The sequence below is a fragment of the Rhynchophorus ferrugineus genome, unplaced genomic scaffold (genome assembly GCF_030347505.1).
Source record: "Rhynchophorus ferrugineus isolate W39M unplaced genomic scaffold, kcgeb_rfMv2 rfM324, whole genome shotgun sequence".
Taxonomy (NCBI): domain Eukaryota; kingdom Metazoa; phylum Arthropoda; class Insecta; order Coleoptera; family Curculionidae; genus Rhynchophorus; species Rhynchophorus ferrugineus.
This window is the reverse complement of record NW_027472901.1, coordinates 137,501-160,000: the sequence shown is the minus strand read 5'-3', so window position 1 is coordinate 160,000 and position 22,500 is coordinate 137,501. Positions and strand designations below refer to the sequence as shown.

At 41.9% G+C, this 22,500-nt stretch overlaps 2 non-coding genes across 2 annotated transcripts; both read left to right on the top strand.

Annotated features, from left to right (window-relative positions):
• The first annotated feature begins 19,236 nt into the window (after positions 1–19,236).
• Positions 19,237–21,225, top strand: LOC143205970 (small subunit ribosomal RNA). The gene has a single exon (XR_013008025.1). It is a non-coding gene; the product is annotated as a small subunit ribosomal RNA (ribosomal RNA).
• Positions 21,226–21,933: 708 nt separating this feature from the next.
• On the top strand, positions 21,934–22,088 carry LOC143205980 (5.8S ribosomal RNA). The gene has a single exon (XR_013008032.1). It is a non-coding gene; the product is annotated as a 5.8S ribosomal RNA (ribosomal RNA).
• The last annotated feature ends 412 nt before the right edge of the window (positions 22,089–22,500 follow it).

The window sequence follows — 22,500 nt, the reverse complement described above, 5'->3', positions numbered from 1 at the left end:
AACAAAGGCGAATAGAGAGGATGTCAATCCTTTCTATTCGCCTTTTTATTTGTCTAAATTCGTTCTTGGGAACATTTTCCGTACATAAATATATCGCATTGATATACATCGATGATACATTTATGTATGCTTGTATAAATAACAAAGGCGAATAGAGAGGATGTCAATCCTTTCTATTCGCCTTTTTATTTGTCTAAATTCGTTCTTGGGAACATTTTCCGTACATAAATATATCGCATTGATATACATCGATGATACATTTATGTATGCTTGTATAAATAACAAAGGCGAATAGAGAGGATGTCAATCCTTTCTATTCGCCTTTTTATTTGTCTAAATTCGTTCTTGGGAACATTTTCCGTACATAAGTATATTGCATATAATATGCGTATGTATATAAAGACAAATACAAGGGATGTAAATCTCTTTTATTTTGCTAAATTCGTTTTACAGAACGTTGTGTAAACTTAAGGATATCATTCATCTTAACCGATAAGCACCTAGCCTATACTCTTTTTGTATTCTATTATCATGTTTGGAAACATTTTCTTACGATTTCCAGAATTAAATTCACTATTTTAATTCGGAACATTGTCTTAAATGTACGTTCAGTTCGAAGACGAACCACAAGATACGTTTATAAGTTATACCTTATGAGACTATTAAATATACAGTTTTCAGACCTAATGCGATGAACTATCAAAAAACAATTAAAAAACATCGCCCCGTGCGGAAATTGAATTGGAGACTAATTCCATTCATCTGAATTCGATCATTACCCGCATTGTACTTCTAGAGCCCGTTCGGTCCGATGGCGAATAAAATCCGCGTTTCAGTATATCATATGCGGTTAAACGGTGAGGCCAGTTACAACTGCATTAAAACCTCCGATGTATACCTGAATATAGCGGGAGGACGCCCGCATAATTTGACGAACCTTCAAGTGCACCTACTTATGAGGGACCATATAATACCAATTCGACATGACGAGAATTCAGAGCCAAATCGATATCACATGGCAACTATATTTGGTTCTAATGAAATGAAGGATCAACGAACATGAAGACATGCTCATCAATCACAGATACATGGAATTCTGTATCGTCGCAACCGATAATACGTACAACCTTCGATTGGAATGAATTAATCAAAAAAATTGGACGAAAATAGTTTAGACATTCAGAAAACTGACAATTAGGTAAAACTGTAAAACCTGCTTTAAATAGAAACCACATTAATCAAAAAAGGTCATGCATTGTAATACGATTAGTTACGAAAGTAGCCTAACCTTTGGACCATTTTGAATTTTAACTTATCGAGATATCGTTCGCGGGTAAACGGCGGGACTAACTACCACCGCCTTGACAACCGCAGCCTATGCCCGAACAAATCAGGAAGGCGCGTGCATGGATTAACGAGATTCCCACTGTCCTTATCTAAAATTTTACGCAATACTGCCGCGACGGAACCGAACAGGCGCTCGGAGACCCGTACGTGAACCGTCCCCGATACTTACGCAGGAAAGACCAGCTCGGAGCTTTAACAAGCACCAGAGCCATAGACAGATAGTCTACATTTCAAAATGTCCATATACTTACGCAGGAAAGACCAGCTCAGCAGATCGCGTTCGGATCCGTTCAGAGAAGGATCGAGATGCCGAGCGCGGGTAAACGGCGGGACTAACTACCACCGCCTTGACAACCGCAGCCTATGCCCGAACATATCAGGAAGGCGCGTGCATGGATTAACGAGATTCCCACTGTCCTTATCTAAAATTTTACGCAATACGGCCGCGACGGAACCGAACAGGCGCTCGGAGACCCGTACGTGAACCGTCCCCGATACTTACGCAGGAAAGACCAGCTCGGAGCTTTAACAAGCACCAGAGCCATAGACAGATAGTCTACATTTCAAAATGTCCATATACTTACGCAGGAAAGACCAGCTCAGCAGATCGCGTTCGGATCCGTTCAGAGAAGGATCGAGATGCCGAGCGCGGGTAAACGGCGGGACTAACTACCACCACCTTGACAACCGCAGCCTATGCCCGAACATATCAGGAAGGCGCGTGCATGGATTAACGAGATTCCCACTGTCCTTATCTAAAATTTTACGCAATACGGCCGCGACGGAACCGAACAGGCGCTCGGAGACCCGTACGTGAACCGTCCCCGATACTTACGCAGGAAAGACCAGCTCGGAGCTTTAACAAGCACCAGAGCCATAGACAGATAGTCTACATTTCAAAATGTCCATATACTTACGCAGGAAAGACCAGCTCAGCAGATCGCGTTCGGATCCGTTCAGAGAAGGATCGAGATGCCGAGCGCGGGTAAACGGCGGGACTAACTACCACCACCTTGACAACCGCAGCCTATGCCCGAACATATCAGGAAGGCGCGTGCATGGATTAACGAGATTCCCACTGTCCTTATCTAAAATTTTACGCAATACGGCCGCGACGGAACCGAACAGGCGCTCGGAGACCCGTACGTGAACCGTCCCCGATACTTACGCAGGAAAGACCAGCTCGGAGCTTTAACAAGCACCAGAGCCATAGACAGATAGTCTACATTTCAAAATGTCCATATACTTACGCAGGAAAGACCAGCTCAGCAGATCGCGTTCGGATCCGTTCAGAGAAGGATCGAGATGCCGAGCGCGGGTAAACGGCGGGACTAACTACCACCACCTTGACAACCGCAGCCTATGCCCGAACATATCAGGAAGGCGCGTGCATGGATTAACGAGATTCCCACTGTCCTTATCTAAAATTTTACGCAATACGGCCGCGACGGAACCGAACAGGCGCTCGGAGACCCGTACGTGAACCGTCCCCGATACTTACGCAGGAAAGACCAGCTCGGAGCTTTAACAAGCACCAGAGCCATAGACAGATAGTCTACATTTCAAAATGTCCATATACTTACGCAGGAAAGACCAGCTCAGCAGATCGCGTTCGGATCCGTTCAGAGAAGGATCGAGATGCCGAGCGCGGGTAAACGGCGGGACTAACTACCACCACCTTGACAACCGCAGCCTATGCCCGAACATATCAGGAAGGCGCGTGCATGGATTAACGAGATTCCCACTGTCCTTATCTAAAATTTTACGCAATACGGCCGCGACGGAACCGAACAGGCGCTCGGAGACCCGTACGTGAACCGTCCCCGATACTTACGCAGGAAAGACCAGCTCGGAGCTTTAACAAGCACCAGAGCCATAGACAGATAGTCTACATTTCAAAATGTCCATATACTTACGCAGGAAAGACCAGCTCAGCAGATCGCGTTCGGATCCGTTCAGAGAAGGATCGAGATGCCGAGCGCGGGTAAACGGCGGGACTAACTACCACCACCTTGACAACCGCAGCCTATGCCCGAACATATCAGGAAGGCGCGTGCATGGATTAACGAGATTCCCACTGTCCTTATCTAAAATTTTACGTAATACGGCCGCGACGGAACCGAACAGGCGCTCGGAGACCCGTACGTGAACCGTCCCCGATACTTACGCAGGAAAGACCAGCTCGGAGCTTTAACAAGCACCAGAGCCATAGACAGATAGTCTACATTTCAAAATGTCCATATACTTACGCAGGAAAGACCAGCTCAGACCTTTAACAAGCACCAGAGCCATAGACTCATGGTCTACATTTCAAAATGTCCCTAACTAAGATCGCGTTCGGATCCGTTCAGAGAAGGATCGAGATGCCGAGCGCGGGTAAACGGCGGGACTAACTACCACCACCTTGACAACCGCAGCCTATGCCCGAACATATCAGGAAGGCGCGTGCATGGATTAACGAGATTCCCACTGTCCTTATCTAAAATTTTACGCAATACTGCCGCGACGGAACCGAACAGGCGCTCGGAGACCCGTACGTGAACCGTCCCCGATACTTACGCAGGAAAGACCAGCTCGGAGCTTTAACAAGCACCAGAGCCATAGACAGATAGTCTACATTTCAAAATGTCCATATACTTACGCAGGAAAGACCAGCTCAGCAGATCGCGTTCGGATCCGTTCAGAGAAGGATCGAGATGCCGAGCGCGGGTAAACGGCGGGACTAACTACCACCACCTTGACAACCGCAGCCTATGCCCGAACATATCAGGAAGGCGCGTGCATGGATTAACGAGATTCCCACTGTCCTTATCTAAAATTTTACGCAATACTGCCGCGACGGAACCGAACAGGCGCTCGGAGACCCGTACGTGAACCGTCCCCGATACTTACGCAGGAAAGACCAGCTCGGAGTTTTAACAAGCACCAGAGCCATAGACAGATAGTCTACATTTCAAAATGTCCATATACTTACGCAGGAAAGACCAGCTCAGCAGATCGCGTTCGCATCCGTTCAGAGAAGGATCGAGATGCCGAGCGCGGGTAAACGGCGGGACTAACTACCACCGCCTTGACAACCGCAGCCTATGCCCGAACATATCAGGAAGGCGCGTGCATGGATTAACGAGATTCCTACTGCCCCCCTAACTTCTCTCCGCTTGGGGAGTAGGACTTGCTAGGACTACTGTTTCAGCGATAGTCCTAATCATAGAGAAAGACAAATAATGCTCATCTTGTAGTGTGGAAAATTGGCAAACTCATAGTAGCAATGGTCCCAGGGTGCTTTGTCCATTCCACCACTCGGACACGGCCAGTTCCGTCAACTCTGCCAAGACTCCCTAACCTAAAACATTAAAAATCATAACTAGACTATTGATATTCCGATGGGAGGATGATTGGCATTAGGAATGATTGAACAATATGAAACACAATCACGAAGTTACTGCACCGTCCTACGGGGTCGCTATCTCAATAGACCTCATACCTTGCAAATCAAACATATAAGTCATCTAACTAATAAACTTCGAGCAGATAAGTCTAATATAAACAAATGTAGTATTCAACATATCCGAAAGTACTTAAGCAAAGGTAGAATCCTGGCCTGTTGGCGTTCGGTCATCAAGTGCAGAGGAACCGCAGGTTGATGCGGATAGCTTCGGACATGTGATTTCCAGATTGATCACGGTCGGCTCTACCAGTTCTGTCAGGGGAACTGGACACGGATAACCTAAAAAATACAAAAAATGTAAATACACCGCTGGTATCTTGATTGGAAGGTGACTAGCAACAAAATAAAATGAAATAAAAGTGGTTAAACAATATCAAAACATATCTACGGCGTCAAATTCACCCTGAAATAATACGAAATATTCATACAAAAGTACAATCTAGTGACACAGATGGTGTCCGACATAACCTCCAAGTGGTGCGAGGGGGTAAAACAAACAAGTCACAGGTCGACAAATCACATAAGATCGGTCTAATCCATAAGAAAACCTAAAAACACAACAATAACAAAATAAAATAAACAAAACGTTTAAACAGAACGAAGACATAACCTCCAATGCGTGTACGTCAATTCTAATGAATGAGAGACGAAAACAATATCCAACGACATAAAGTAGAGAAAGAAATCAGGCGGCGCGCGCCATCTAGCGAGAACCAAGACAATCAAAGAATAGGATTTTCAAATATAGAGAAGCGTAAAATTGTCAAGAATATCATTAAAAATCTTTGAAAATTGTATTATATTATATTCTATTCTATTCTAAATTAATGATATAAATAGAATATGATATAAAATATCCTTAGCTAAGCATCAGAATTCACCCACAGTCGAAACAAAGGAAGAGATATATTCACATCAAGGAAGGCTCTTCGAAACAATCTAACCTAAATTGCAATAACAACAATAAGTAACCTATGATAAATCACTAGATTAACAAACATATACATACATAAACGGCACTCTCACCTAGATTTCAAACTTACTCAAAAATGCTAATTATATAAGGCAATACAGGTCATCACGGATAATCCTCAAAGGAAGTGCACATCCGAGAGGATGTCAAGGGGCAAGTCAGTAACTGTGTATAACCGCAGCAACTCGGAATAAGCGAAAGATTGTTGCATGGAATATATAAACATCTTCAAACTAACATCCGGTCAAATCTCTCAATGTCATTTAGTTGCTCACTAAAAGCAACAATATCATTCAATTACCTTAAAGGTAACCATACGAAGTAACTAATTGGTACCCTATAGTCAATAAATAGACACTTACTGTATAAACTACCCTAATGAAAAGAAATACATGGGTTGACTGTCATGCATGGCCTTCCTACGGAGACAGTCATCGTACCAATGCATCCAAGTGGGGTGTTGGTCCAACAGTAAGGACATGATCATTAAACTAAAAATTCACAATATAGAATTAGTAGGTAGTGAATCGGATCGACAATTATAAATAATAAACGCATATATAGCTGGAGACCACCAAATCCAGTCGCAACAATAAATGACAGTCTATCATAACTCGTCGCACAATTATGTTCCATAGTAATCTCCAAACGATGACACGGCACTAATAGTCGGTCCGAAACGATAAATTAAAGCAACTTTCATCTCATTTTCAATTGATCACATCAAATTCTAAGAACAAATAACATAACCTCATAAATACAGCTGACATGTACCGGTTCGATATACAGAAATCCTAATCTTTGCAAATCCGATCATAACAATTAGGAAATAATTAATGAAATGAATGAGAAATTAGAAAGATACGATATCGATACAATAAAATGGATATTGTTCAATACTCTCATTAAGAAGAGACTGCATGCACGAAGATTCAGAGAAAGGTATTGTCAAAAGTATTGCGATCTATAAAATAACGTCGTAACTCTGTCGTATATCACAAAACCTCTCAAAATTAAAACTTATGCCTGTTATTTTACTACTTAAGCTAAAATAATAAAATTCTCTTTTTCAACTGTCTTGGTGGTCCTGAAAAGGACCGATATTTGATGATAAAATAGGTTACATTCGTTTTATTTAGTTTTGCTATCTGTCTTTTTAGGTAACAATACAGCTTGGATATTTGGCAGAACGCCGCCCTGGGCTATAGTAACTCCGGATAGGAGTTTGTTCAATTCTTCGTCGTTTCTGATGGCCAATTGCAAATGCCTAGGGATAATCCTGGTTTTCTTGTTATCTCTAGCGGCGTTACCCGCCAATTCGAGAACCTCGGCTGCCAGATATTCCATTACGGCAGCTAAGTAGACGGGAGCACCGGCCCCTACGCGTTCGGCATAATTCCCTTTCCTTAAAAGTCTGTGAATACGACCGACAGGGAATTGTAATCCCGCTCGGTTAGAACGAGACTTCGCCTTTCCCTTCACTTTTCCGCCTTTACCACGTCCGGACATTTTACTATCGATTGCTTCTAGAACTCGCTCGCCTTAGAGTTGAAATCTGTACTAAAACTGTCAACATACTAGCAACGAATTTTGTTCGTAAGCCGAACGCATGATCTCGTACGCGACCAATGAAAGGCTAACTCAGATAATAGGCGGGGCTTAGGAGTGTATTTAAGGAGCCTATAAATTCTAAGGATTCCTGAAATTTGTTTTAGTCTAGTACTTTTCGTGGTTCCTTTAATATCGTAATATTTATTTCGAAATGCCTCCGAAAACAAGCGGTAAGGCGGCCAAAAAGGCCGGTAAGGCTCAGAAAAATATCTCCAAAAGTGACAAGAAAAAGAAACGCAAGAGGAAGGAAAGCTACGCGATCTACATTTACAAAGTTTTAAAGCAAGTTCATCCCGATACGGGTATCTCCAGCAAGGCCATGTCGATCATGAATTCTTTCGTGAACGATATATTCGAAAGGATAGCCGCCGAAGCGTCCCGTCTCGCTCATTACAATAAAAGATCTACTATCACAAGCAGAGAAATCCAAACTGCCGTGCGATTATTGCTGCCCGGTGAATTGGCTAAGCACGCCGTTAGTGAAGGTACCTAAGCCGTCACTAAATATACCAGTTCTAAGTAAACCATAAGCCTTGAATATCATAAAGGAGAAAACGGTTCTTTTCAGAGCCACAATTTAGATAAATAAAAAAAGAAATAATCTTAAAAAAATTAATTTTATATATTATACAGCTGTAGTATCCAATATTGAAATACAAATTTTGTTATCAACAGTATATTATTATTCTTTGGTTATTAGTGATTACATTATTTTTTCTTTAGTTTTTAAAAACAATGCGTATAAGTACACCGACTGTTATTAATTACTAACATGTAGTCGAATATAACTCTGAGATAAAAATCCATAACTCTTTTAGTGGTTTATATAAATATCGATAAAAGAATATTAATTGAATTATCTTCTTTTTCTTTGATTAAATTTAGGTGGTTCTGAAAAGAACCGTTTTTTTTTGTTGCAAAATACGAATATAAGTAGAGTATTATAAATGATAGAAAATAAAGTTTAGGCACGTTCGCCTCTGATACGTCTGGCTAGCTGAATATCCTTGGGCATGATGGTTACTCGCTTTGCATGTATCGCACATAAATTAGTATCCTCAAAAAGGCCAACTAAATAAGCTTCGCTGGCCTCTTGTAAAGCCATCACCGCCGAACTTTGAAAACGTAAATCGGTCTTGAAATCTTGAGCGATTTCGCGAACCAATCGTTGAAAAGGTAATTTCCTAATCAATAATTCGGTGCTCTTTTGATAACGACGAATCTCCCGCAAAGCGACCGTCCCAGGTCGGTAGCGATGTGGTTTCTTAACGCCACCGGTAGCTGGAGCGCTTTTCCTGGCCGCTTTGGTAGCCAATTGTTTCCTAGGAGCTTTACCTCCTGTTGATTTTCGCGCAGTTTGCTTGGTACGAGCCATATTTTTAAAATAGAGGTAATGAGAAAAATTAACAAACGCAAACGACGGCGACCCCTTTCGGACTGATTCGGTCATAAAATCAGAGAGTCCTTTTTATAACATGTTATCTAATCTGATTGGTCCGTTTTGTGCCAGTGGGCGGAACTCAATCCTAAGTCTACAAAACCGGGCTGATTGAATGTAATCGACAACAGTTGTCCGTAGCACTCGTGTTGTGAGCGCGCTACTTATTCGAGATCATTTATTTTTTTTGTATTAGGTTCGATAAAAGATGACCGGCAGAGGTAAAGGTGGTAAAGGTTTGGGAAAAGGAGGAGCCAAGCGGCATCGTAAAGTGCTTCGTGATAATATCCAAGGTATTACGAAGCCCGCCATTAGAAGATTGGCTAGACGAGGCGGCGTAAAACGTATATCTGGTCTGATTTACGAAGAGACCAGAGGTGTTTTAAAAGTGTTTTTGGAAAACGTCATCAGAGATGCCGTTACATATACCGAACACGCCAAAAGAAAAACCGTTACCGCAATGGATGTAGTATACGCCTTGAAACGTCAAGGACGTACATTATACGGGTTTGGAGGTTAAGTCACATTTTATTCGCGAACTAACGTGAAATGTGACCCTCAAAATTAATTTTAGAAAAATTAAACAACGGTTCTTTTCAGAACCACAAATTTATCGATATTTAAAAAACGGAAGCTCTATTAGGATTTAAGGATAATCTTTCAATCATTACAATCATCATAATTTTATTTAAAATAATAATTTAAGTATAACTGGCCCTAATTATTTGAGGGTTTGGATTCCAAAACTCTATACTTAATAAATAGACCGCCCCTTAAATTCATCGTTAATTACATAGATTATATACAAGGCGCGATGTTATAATACGGTTCGATTTTACTAAAGGAGAACCGCTAGAAATAAATCCTTCATATTATTTCGACTTAATTGTTGTTTAATAAAACGATAATTATTGGTATTGGAATGTCTCTTAATTTATCTTACACACCCAAAAAACAATCTTTAAAGTACTTAAACTGTTTATTAGAATATTTTAAATAATTAGTAAGTGCAAGTCATAATATGAGTTTTAATTTTAAGTTTCTTTTTTTGTTTTATTATTTTGGTGGTCCTGAAAAGGACCGATAGTTAAAAGGTTTTTGTACGACACAAAAACCCTAAGGCTCATGTAACTTATTTGGTTTTACTATCTGTTTTTTTCGGTAACAATACGGCCTGGATGTTTGGTAGAACGCCGCCCTGGGCTATAGTAACACCGGAGAGGAGTTTGTTCAGTTCTTCGTCATTTCTGATGGCCAATTGTAAATGCCTAGGGATAATCCTTGTTTTCTTGTTGTCTCTAGCGGCGTTACCTGCCAACTCGAGAACTTCGGCCGCCAAATATTCCATTACGGCAGCTAAGTAGACGGGAGCACCGGCCCCTACGCGTTCGGCATAATTTCCTTTCCTTAAAAGCCGGTGAATACGGCCAACAGGAAATTGTAATCCCGCTCGGTTGGAACGAGATTTCGCCTTTCCCTTCACTTTTCCACCCTTACCACGTCCAGACATTGTATTGCTAACTTTTTTAAACTAAAAATAACCGAAAAACTAATGGCGACAACGCTCACGTCCTTTCGACAACGAATGAACAACTGGCAGTGAACTGTCCAGCGAATAGCTTTTATTCGGCAACTTCTCAAAACACTAGTACGTTTCCTACTCGACCAATCAGAGCTTTCTACGACATAACGCCAAGAATGGGCGGAGCTTAGAAGTGTAGCGTCATTTATCAAATAATTAAACGACTATAGGTATATTTCGGTTTAGTCTTTTATCTTTTGCTGTATGGGTAGGTCGCGAATCTCATTCGTTTAAAATGCCACCGAAGACAAGCGGTAAAGCGGCAAAAAAGGCTGGAAAAGCCCAGAAAAACATTTCTAAGAGCGATAAGAAAAAGAAGCGTAGGAGGAAGGAAAGCTACGCGATTTACATATACAAAGTTTTAAAGCAGGTTCATCCCGATACGGGTATTTCCAGCAAGGCCATGTCGATTATGAATTCTTTCGTGAACGATATATTCGAAAGGATAGCCGCCGAAGCGTCGCGCCTCGCCCATTACAATAAAAGATCGACCATCACGAGCAGAGAAATCCAAACCGCCGTTAGGTTATTGTTACCCGGTGAATTGGCTAAGCATGCCGTTAGCGAAGGTACCAAAGCTGTCACTAAATATACCAGTTCTAAGTAAACGAAATATATTATTTTGAAGGTGATCATAATAATATGAAGGGTGGAAAACGGCTCTTTTCAGAGCCCCAAAATGTTTAAAGAAGAAAAAAAGAAATAAACTATTGTTAAGAAGATAGGATATATACGAAGTCAAATAAATTAAAATATAGTAATCGTTCATAAAAATGTTAAAATATCCAGAAAAAAATATTTTATTTTATATATTCATTCCTTTACGGTAACATAATAACAGTATATGTGATACCCCTTTCTTATCGTGATATAAACTTCAAGTCAATCCAGCAGGTGTTCACACCTTATTACTAAGGATTCCTCAATATTCACAATATATTTGTGAGCATAATATTCTAAATTCAATTCACAAATATTATAACTAAAGCGTCATATAAACGGAAAAAATATCAATGTCTCTTTTTTCTAATAGAAGTTGGTGGTTCTGAGAAGAACCTTTTTTTTTTCATATAAATACAAAAAACGACCTTAATATAGGACAGCCGTAGCATTTATGCACGTTCGCCTCTAATGCGTCTGGCTAATTGAATGTCCTTAGGCATGATAGTTACTCGTTTAGCATGGATCGCACACAAATTGGTGTCTTCAAAGAGACCAACCAAATAGGCCTCGCTAGCTTCTTGCAAAGCCATCACTGCCGAACTTTGGAAACGTAAATCGGTCTTGAAATCCTGAGCGATTTCGCGAACCAATCGTTGGAAAGGCAATTTCCTAATCAATAATTCGGTACTCTTCTGATAGCGTCGGATTTCTCTTAGAGCGACCGTACCGGGTCTGTAACGATGCGGTTTTTTAACACCACCGGTAGCGGGAGCGCTTTTCCTGGCTGCTTTAGTAGCCAATTGTTTTCTGGGAGCCTTACCTCCGGTTGATTTTCGAGCAGTTTGCTTGGTACGAGCCATCGTCTAAACGGGTCTGACTTCAAACGTGTAGGAAGAATTACAAGCGCAAGCACCAACGAACTTTTGGAAACTGATCGAAGGTGTCAAAGAAATCTCCCTTTTTAATAATGTGTGAAGATATTCTGATTGGTCCGGCTAGCATCTGTGGGCGGGACCCGATTCGAACTCAACAAAACCCATGGTAGGATTTGAAATTGAAATAGTTACCCGTAGTATTCGAGGTGTACGCTGCACAATTCGATTATAAATTTGCTTTCTTTTAATACTAAATTGAATAAATCATGACGGGCAGAGGTAAAGGTGGTAAAGGTTTGGGAAAAGGAGGCGCTAAGCGGCATCGTAAAGTGCTTCGTGATAATATCCAAGGTATTACGAAACCCGCCATCAGAAGATTGGCTAGGCGGGGTGGAGTTAAACGTATATCCGGTCTAATTTATGAAGAAACCAGAGGTGTATTAAAAGTATTTTTGGAAAACGTTATCAGAGACGCCGTCACTTATACCGAACACGCCAAAAGGAAAACCGTTACTGCCATGGATGTAGTATACGCCCTCAAACGCCAAGGACGAACCCTATACGGATTTGGCGGTTAAATAAAGTATTATATATGCTGACCAATTAAAACAGAACAACGTATCTATTCAACTAAAGAAAACAACGGTTCTTTTCAGAGCCACAAATTTACTAGCATAAAAAAAGAAATTTATTATTCGAAAATGGACTAAGATGACGTTAAATTTTATTAAATATCTGCTCCTTTCATCTAAGATTTACTTGTAAAGTAACAAATATACTGCATTATAATAGACGATCGTAATATAAAAAGATAGATAAAGTTTAAAATAAGATTTCATAATAAATGTTAGGTTAATGACAAGAATGTAAATGATGGTGAACAATCGAATACCGAATCTTCGTTGAAGCTTTAATATAGTTTTCCTTTAGAGAGAAAATACTCCGAGATAAACTTCGCGTCGATGAGCTTGGAGAATCCTTAAGATTTCAAAGAAGGTACGGTAGTTCTACGCACGTATGTATGGAGATCGCGTTCCATGTATTTATTGACTTTAGATAACTATTTATGAAAACAGATTTCAACTAAAGAAGCAAAATATACTATAATATATATGAGCATTGTATCGATACAGAAGGGTTTGACACGATATTCTTATAGACGTCTCGATATCGTTGCTCACCCGATACGTTCGATTGTAACCCAGAGTTCGGATGGTGTTAAGAAACCGTTAAATAAGAAGTATATTAGTATAGGATCGGTTAATTTTCATGTCATTGTTTTCTTACAGTTAATTCGACAACGGTACGTTTCGATATAGATTCGTTTTGGACAACGAACAATCTGTACCGCATCAATTAGGAATAATATGTCTCGTTTCTCCAATAATAGCATTAGATCTGTACGGAATTGCATTTATATCAAAAGACGATATATCGGGGGACGTAGATTTGAAAAGATATATTTTCATAGTTATAACCGAAAGTCTATAACTCGAATGTAAATTGGTAGTTTCGACGGAATCGAGAGCAACGCTTGATTTTGTGCTTCCTTCTAAGACGATAGTCAACGTAAAATTTATTGGTAAAGTTTGCTACTTCTACTACGTTTTATCTTTTAACGCCTCGAACATAAATCGTATGATATTCTAAAGGATTTATGTATTTAATATGAGAAATAAGTAAACGGTTCCAAGCTCGATGAACGTTTCGACGAAGCCGGAATATGGAACGTCGTTCGCGCTCGACCGTTCAGTCCTCCGTTCGGCTCATATCATATAGGGTACGCATTAAATGAGAGCGACCGTCAGACAGTTAAAATACGCGAACGAGAAGCATACGCACGTACGTAACTTTGTCAAACGAATCGTGATTAGAACGTTCTTATAAGAAAATTAAGAAATTATATCAGAATGTCGGACGTCGATATTAGCGGACAAGCGGTTTCTCCTTCGTCGAATCAAGGGAGTGGAGGAAATTCCGCCGCCGTTGTTAACGCATCGTCAACAGGCACACCGGCCGGGTCGAATTCATCTTCGGTGTCGGCTACGGGAGCCGCATCAGCTACAGCCGGTAGCGCAGGTTCGTCTGCAGGAGGGAAGAAAGAAAAATCCACTTCGAGCAAGGCGAAGAGTTCTAAATCGAAAGTTAGTCATCCTCCGATCGCTGATATGGTAACGAGTGCAATTAAAGGATTGAAAGAGAAAGGCGGAACTTCCTTCAGAGCTATTAAAAAATACATAGCGGCCAATTACAAAGTGGATGCTGACAAATTATCGCCCTTTATAAAGAAATATATAAAGACGTGGATCGCTTCGGGTGTTTTGGTACAAACGAAGGGCAAAGGAGCTTCCGGATCATTTAAATTAGCGGCTTCGGCACGTAAAGCAGGAGGTACGACAGCCGCAGGTACGAAGAAAAGAAAAACGGCCACTGCCAAAACCGGACAGAAAAATAAACGAAAACCAGTAGGAGGTGCCGCGACAGCTACGACAGCCGGTGGTAAAAAAGCGTCTGCCAAAAAAACCTCAGAGAAAACGGAAAAAAAGACGACCGCCGCCTCCGCCTCAACTAAGAAAACCACAGCTAAAAGTAAGAAAGGTGAATCTGCAACTTTGGCCGAGAAAAAAGCTTCTGCCAAAAAAGCCGTCGAAAAGAAAACAGGAAAGAAATCTACCGCCGCCACGACTACGTCCGCTTCCAATGCCGCCGCTAATAGTTCATCTTCGAAAGCAGCAAAAAGCAACACGGCCGCAAGATCCCCGAAATCGCCTTCCAAAGCGAAAAAATCTAATAAAGCCGGACCTACGAAAAAGCCCAAGGCGCCTAAACCGAAAAGTGCTAAGACGACGACCTCAACTGTTCGTGTTGCCGCTGGTGAAGGTGCGAAAACTAAAAAACCAGTATCACCAAAGAAAAAGAAATAAAACTATTTCTACTACGTATGACGATATATTAAACAGGCGACACATTTCATCGTCAGATCAAGAAGACACGGAGTTGAAAATTACAAATATCCCGACACTCCTGGACGTGCTACGACTTCCCTAAAAAATACGTTCGTCCAAGACCGTATTTTTTTAATAGAAAAAAAAACGGTTCTTTTCAGAACCACAATATAACTTTATAAAAGAAAGAATATTTATATAATTTATTTATTATCTTATTATTACTTAAATGATTATTTTCTAGATAGAGCCGTAACTAATTAGGGAACCGATCGATCGATACTCTAAAACAGTAATAAAGGAATATTCAGTACAGATCAGATTATTTATAAATTTTCTAGTTAATATTTATTCTTTAATAAGAACGCGTATTCTAACTTCTTTTTTATACGATTTTGTTGGCCCTGAAAAGGACCGATATTAAAGGGCGTATGCAAAACTTTAAACGGTTTGCGTTATCTATTTGGTTTTGCTGTCTGTCTTTTTAGGCAATAATACTGCTTGAATGTTAGGCAAGACGCCGCCCTGGGCAATAGTAACGCCAGATAACAGTTTATTCAATTCCTCGTCGTTTCTGATGGCCAATTGTAAATGCCTAGGGATAATCCTTGTTTTCTTGTTGTCTCTAGCGGCGTTACCCGCCAACTCGAGAACTTCGGCCGCCAGATATTCCATTACGGCAGCTAAGTAAACGGGAGCACCGGCCCCTACGCGTTCGGCATAATTTCCTTTCCTTAGAAGTCGGTGAATACGACCGACAGGAAATTGTAATCCCGCACGATTGGAACGAGACTTCGCCTTTCCCTTCACTTTTCCGCCTTTACCACGTCCGGACATGTTAATCTCGATCGTTGTTAGATACCGCTCACCTTTAAATCAAAAACGGTACTGGAAATTTCTTACAGATCGGCCTGGAATTTTGTCCGCGAGCCAAACTCGTTATATCATACGCGACCAATCAGACTCTAACTCGGGCTATGGGCGGGGCTTAGAAGTGTTCCTTCGAATGTTATAAGTTCTAGAATTAAAGGCATTTTTTTAGTTAAGTACTCTTTGAGGTACGTGAGACGTCGGGATTTTTATTTCGAAATGCCACCGAAGACAAGCGGTAAGGCGGCCAAGAAAGCCGGAAAAGCCCAGAAAAATATCTCTAAGAGCGACAAGAAAAAGAAGCGCAGGAGGAAGGAAAGCTATGCGATTTACATATACAAAGTTTTAAAGCAGGTTCATCCCGATACGGGTATCTCCAGCAAGGCCATGTCGATCATGAATTCTTTCGTGAACGATATATTCGAAAGGATAGCCGCCGAAGCGTCGCGTCTCGCCCATTACAATAAGAGATCAACGATCACGAGCAGAGAAATCCAAACCGCCGTTAGGTTATTGTTACCCGGTGAGTTGGCTAAGCACGCCGTTAGCGAAGGTACCAAAGCAGTCACCAAATATACCAGTTCTAAGTAAATTAATTCACATACCTATGTGTGTTTCAATATACTACTTACCTGCAAAATCGGTTCTTTTCAGAACCACAATTGGATATACATTTTAAAAAATGAAATGTTAAACAGTAGCTGACATTTTATAAAAACAGAATTTTCAGATATATATATATATATTGTAGTTATTGTATTGAATTATATTATATCATTATAATCTGTTATATAGTAAGTATATAGAATAAGTTTTGTAAAAATGGTACGGCCCGAGATTGTTATTTAAAAATAAGGTAAAGTATTTCTGGAGTGACTTCGAAAATATGTGTATTCATTTTTATTACGTTTATGACTATATGATAATTAATTTATTTTTCCTAACTGTGGCTAATTGTGGATTGTGGCTAATTTCTACACGATAAGTATTAATCACGGGAACGTCTCGAAATGAACAAATAGGAACTGTAATTAATCAAGAATTTAGAATGGAACTATCGTCCTAATATAATGAGGATCGTCAAAGAGAAGATACTTTTTTTTTCGTTTACTAGGTTGACCTTGCTTGGGGACAGTGGAACTCAGTGGAAAATCGCTGATGGTGGGTGAGGAGGATAGGCCTGTGGTCAGAATCGATATCTTGGAGTACTTGCAGGTCAGAGGCTTGATTCGAATTTTGATAGATAAAAAAGTCAATTATTGTCGGTCGATTGGAGGAGTAGTGAGTTGGTTCGCTTGGAGCAATAAGCCCAAGTTCCAACTCATCTATTATCCCGGCCGATAGTAATTCTTCCAATAGCTGTGTGGTTGATGGCGTTGAAAATGGCCTGAAAATCTCCTTGGTCATCTGAATATGTTCCGAAGAGTATTTCGCCAATGGAGATCGGGTTCGTGTTCTAGTGGAATCCAGACCAGCCAGACGACTGTTATCTTGAGTTCCCCGTACATGAGTGGGGGGAGGAATTGGTCTTTTGGGTTTGGTTGTTTTTGGAGTAGGTCGGCACTTGCATCCCGAGTAATTTGCGGTGTATGGTTCTCAACAGTTGGTGCATTTCGGCGGGGAATTTCTGTCTTTGGGACTTGATGTAGGCCGGAGTGGCTTTACAGTTGGCCGATGAATGACCGTAGAATTGGCAGTTAAAACGTTGAACGCGCCTGCCGTTGCCGCGCTGGGCTTGGACTTTTACCACCTGATTCATTAGGCGGTCGACCGCGAAGATACGGCGTTCCTCTCGAGGAACCGACCAACATGGATTGGATTGAAACCGAGCTTCATGAGCGCGGTTCGGACTTCGAGTTACCATTACGTCGAGAGAGAAATATAATATATTAGCTGACCCCGCAGACACTCCGTACCCTGTACTCAATGGATAAATAAAGGATTCATTCTATCAAATTCTTCGTTCAAATCACTTTCGAATCATCCTTAGGAACATTCTGATATCGGAAAACCTTATCCGTAGTCGATAAACGATATCTAACGGATGAATTATAGAAAATGGCCAATAAGCGGCAAATATCCGATCGTAAGGGTGCACCATCGTTTCGGCGAATCATTCTTTTGGAATCTTACGTTCTACAAGCAAAACATTTATTCATAGGTATATACCGATAATAACGAACGGGCCGACGTAACAACCTAAAATGTCCTGAAATACGTGAGAACAGTTTTACTCCGATCGCCGTATCGATATGTGACAGTATCCATCCTATGAAGGATCTTTACATTCTACTAGCATAATTTTATGGATCGGAATTTTCCGACTTTTAAAGAACGTGATCGGCAGTCTAGAAACGGCCTGAGGACGTATTAACACGAGAGGTTAAAATTATTGCTTTAGAAGTTCACGTTGTCTAAAGCTAAAGTTTATTCATCGGAACATTCCGATAATAACGAGAACGGGCAGACGTAAAAACGAAAAATTTGCGCAACGTCCGTATAAACGATCTGTTCTAAAACACCCATACATTTCCGATAGCTGGCGAGAGACCCGCGCTTAAATCGTGTGCGCTTCTACGTGGGGCGATACGAGAGACGGATACGACGGGTCGGGTCGACCGGCGCTGTGACACTTTTACCGAGTGGCTTTTGATCAGCGAAGGTGGTATTACATATTATATGTTAATATATAAGATCCGAACCGTATTTTTTTATTTATCTAAATAAAAAGCGTATTTCGTCGTGTTATTATATATTCGTAACGCTCTCGCGATTTTGTATCGTCGTTTCGTTGTTCTTCCTGGTCGGTTTTTTTCGATATATCGGGAAGCGTACGACGACGACGACGGTATCACTGCGAGATCGCGAATTCGGCGGGAACATTCGGCTTCGTTAGAAGAAGATGATCCACGATTCATATGCGATTGGAATTATTATTTTTATGGACGTATCGGTTTTTCATCGGAACGTTCATAAAACAGCAACACATTTTGCGATAGCTCTCTGCTCTCCGAGCGAGAATAAAATAAAAAATCACGAAACGTTTCTCGTACGAGGTTTCCTTGTCGCTTTATATATTTCTATCTAGCGAAGGGTTCGGAGAGAATGTTTTTCGAGGTCTTATAAACGCCGAACGATATTTTGCGGCATCCAATTTTCGACGTAGTCGACGATCGTCGTCGATAATCGAGATAATTGGGTGCCTAGTCGATCGGTTGTGTATAAAAAAAACAAAAGATGTGTCTAAGATGATGATATCGTTTTGTTTTATTAGACAACTAATATTAAAATGTAAGAGCGTGGCGCCTCGGACCGGTTTTTCCGTCGTCTAGGCGCGCTATCATGCACCTCCTTTTTATTAGTCGTCGATATATATTATATATCGTCGTCTTACGCACACGTTTCTTTATAAGTCAAACTTATAAAATAAACTGTGTCTGTATTTGTTTTATCTGCTTCGTGTCGATAAAATAATAAGAACAGTTCCCTGGTTGATCCTGCCAGTAGTCATATGCTTGTCTCAAAGATTAAGCCATGCATGTCTCAGTACATACCGAATTAAGGTGAAACCGCGAAAGGCTCATTAAATCAGTTATGGTTCCTTAGATCGTACCCACAATTACTTGGATAACTGTGGTAATTCTAGAGCTAATACATGCAAACAGAGCTCCGACCAGAGATGGAAGGAGTGCTTTTATTAGATCAAAACCAATCGGTTTCGGGTTCGCGCTCGTCATCGTACAACTTGGTGACTCTGAATAACTTTAAGCTGATCGCACGGTCTCGCACCGGCGACGCATCTTTCAAATGTCTGCCTTATCAACTGTCGATGGTAGGTTCTGCGCCTACCATGGTCGTAACGGGTAACGGGGAATCAGGGTTCGATTCCGGAGAGGGAGCCTGAGAAACGGCTACCACATCCAAGGAAGGCAGCAGGCGCGCAAATTACCCACTCCCGGCACGGGGAGGTAGTGACGAAAAATAACGATACGGGACTCATCCGAGGCCCCGTAATCGGAATGAGTACACTCTAAACCCTTTAACGAGGATCAATTGGAGGGCCAGTCTGGTGCCAGCAGCCGCGGTAATTCCAGCTCCAATAGCGTATATTAAAGTTGTTGCGGTTAAAAAGCTCGTAGTCGAATTTGTGTCTCGCGCCGCCGGTTCATCGTTCGCGGTGTTAACTGGCGTGTTTTTCGCGAGACGTCCTGCCGGTGGGCTTAGTCGTGTCGCGTCGCCGTCGCGCGTGCGTTTCGGCGTGCGTGTTGTGCGCGTCGTGGTTACGACGGCCCAACTCAATCCTGCCGCGGTGCTCTTTACTGAGTGTCGAGGTGGGCCGGCACGTTTACTTTGAACAAATTAGAGTGCTCAAAGCAGGCTAAAATTTCGCCTGAATACTGTATGCATGGAATAATGGAATAGGACCTCGGTTCTATTTTGTTGGTTTTCGGAACCCCGAGGTAATGATTAATAGGAACGGATGGGGGCATTCGTATTGCGACGTTAGAGGTGAAATTCTTGGATCGTCGCAAGACGAACAGAAGCGAAAGCATTTGCCAAAAACGCTTTCATTGATCAAGAACGAAAGTTAGAGGTTCGAAGGCGATCAGATACCGCCCTAGTTCTAACCTTAAACGATGCCAGCTAGCGATCCGTCGACGTTCCCTAATATGACTCGACGGGCAGCTTCCGGGAAACCAAAGCTTTTGGGTTCCGGGGGAAGTATGGTTGCAAAGCTGAAACTTAAAGGAATTGACGGAAGGGCACCACCAGGAGTGGAGCCTGCGGCTTAATTTGACTCAACACGGGAAACCTCACCAGGCCCGGACACCGGAAGGATTGACAGATTGAGAGCTCTTTCTTGATTCGGTGGGTGGTGGTGCATGGCCGTTCTTAGTTGGTGGAGCGATTTGTCTGGTTAATTCCGATAACGAACGAGACTCTAGCCTGCTAACTAGGCGCTTTTTGACATCCTAAAGGCCCGCCGGCCGCGTTGCTTTCGGGTTTCGCGGTTCGTGCGCGGTTTTTACTGTCGGCGTACAAACTATTCTTCTTAGAGGGACAGGCGGCTTCTAGCCGCACGAGATTGAGCAATAACAGGTCTGTGATGCCCTTAGATGTTCTGGGCCGCACGCGCGCTACACTGAAGGAATCAGCGTGTCTTCCCTGGCCGAGCGGCCCGGGTAACCCGCTGAACCTCCTTCGTGCTAGGGATTGGGGCTTGCAATTGTTCCCCATGAACGAGGAATTCCCAGTAAGCGCGAGTCATAAGCTCGCGTTGATTACGTCCCTGCCCTTTGTACACACCGCCCGTCGCTACTACCGATTGAATGATTTAGTGAGGTCTTCGGATCGACACGCGATGGCGTTTCGGCGTCGTCGATGTGTAGGAAAAGATGACCAAACTTGATCATTTAGAGGAAGTAAAAGTCGTAACAAGGTTTCCGTAGGTGAACCTGCGGAAGGATCATTACAGTGTGTTGTTATGCCTATATATATATAATAGGTAAACGTACAAGTCTGTAAAAATCATTGTCGAACGTTAAAGAGCCATCTACGAAGTTCGGAAGTTCCGATCGAATTTCGACGTCGTCAACGTAGCTGTTTTCGGGTACCTATAATATATGGTTTTAAAAGATGTACGCCCGAAAGCGGAGATATATACGATGAAGATGTTGTTATATAGGACGACGAGTAATAATCGTCGGCCTACGACGGATTTCGTTATAAATGGACAAATCGAGCGCAAAATAAAACGATTTTGCCAATTATATTTCTAATCGACGTTTCGATCCTCATATCGACGAACATATACGATGATCGGTAATGTGATTAGTTTACGAAAATCTTATCACCCTTCGTTTGTTTCATTCCAAAAGGGTGAGATTTAGTTTACGAAAATATTGCCAAACTATGATCAGCGTATGCTCTTTTGTTGTCGTACGAGGTGAGACGACGAAAATTTACAACGAACGTCACCATTTCGAGTAGTCTGTCTCCGCTCCTCTCGTTGTGTGTAGTGGAGAAGACGAAAATAAACCGTAAGAGCGTTTTAAAGTCGACGGCGGCTGCGAAAGGGGCGCAAGCGCTGTCTATGACGTGAGCGCGCGTCGTCGTCGTCGTCGTCGTCTTATAATAGAAACGTTTCGATATGCGTTTAAAACCTAACTTAAAAAAAGATTACCCTAAACGGTGGATCACTTGGCTCGTGGGTCGATGAAGAACGCAGCTAATTGCGCGTCAACTTGTGAACTGCAGGACACATGAACATCGACATTTCGAACGCACATTGCGGTCCTGGGATCTCATACCCGGACCACTCCTGGCTGAGGGTCGTATCTCATTTCAAGACTGCTCGGATTTTCTTTGATCTTCGCGATCGACGAGAAATGTCTGAGCGTGCTGAGCGTATAAGCGCGATTCGATCGCGACGTTCTAAAACGTGACAGCGGACCCGTACGTGTGACCTAACTCTCTCGTACGGGTCGTACGAATATGAAAGGGATGAGACGTGTTTAAAACGGTCGTTCGCACGTTTTTGTGATAAACGTAGCGCGCACCATTAATACGATCGTCGTATCCGATAAAATTAGTTTTTAATCGACGTCGGATCGTAGGTGCGTTGTCTCTCGAATACGAGGGAGAAAACACCGTTTTTCGACGGCGCGTCTTTTCCATTCTAAACTTTTATATTTCGTATTGGCTCCTAATCTTCATTATTATGATGATTACGAGCGCCACGCATATT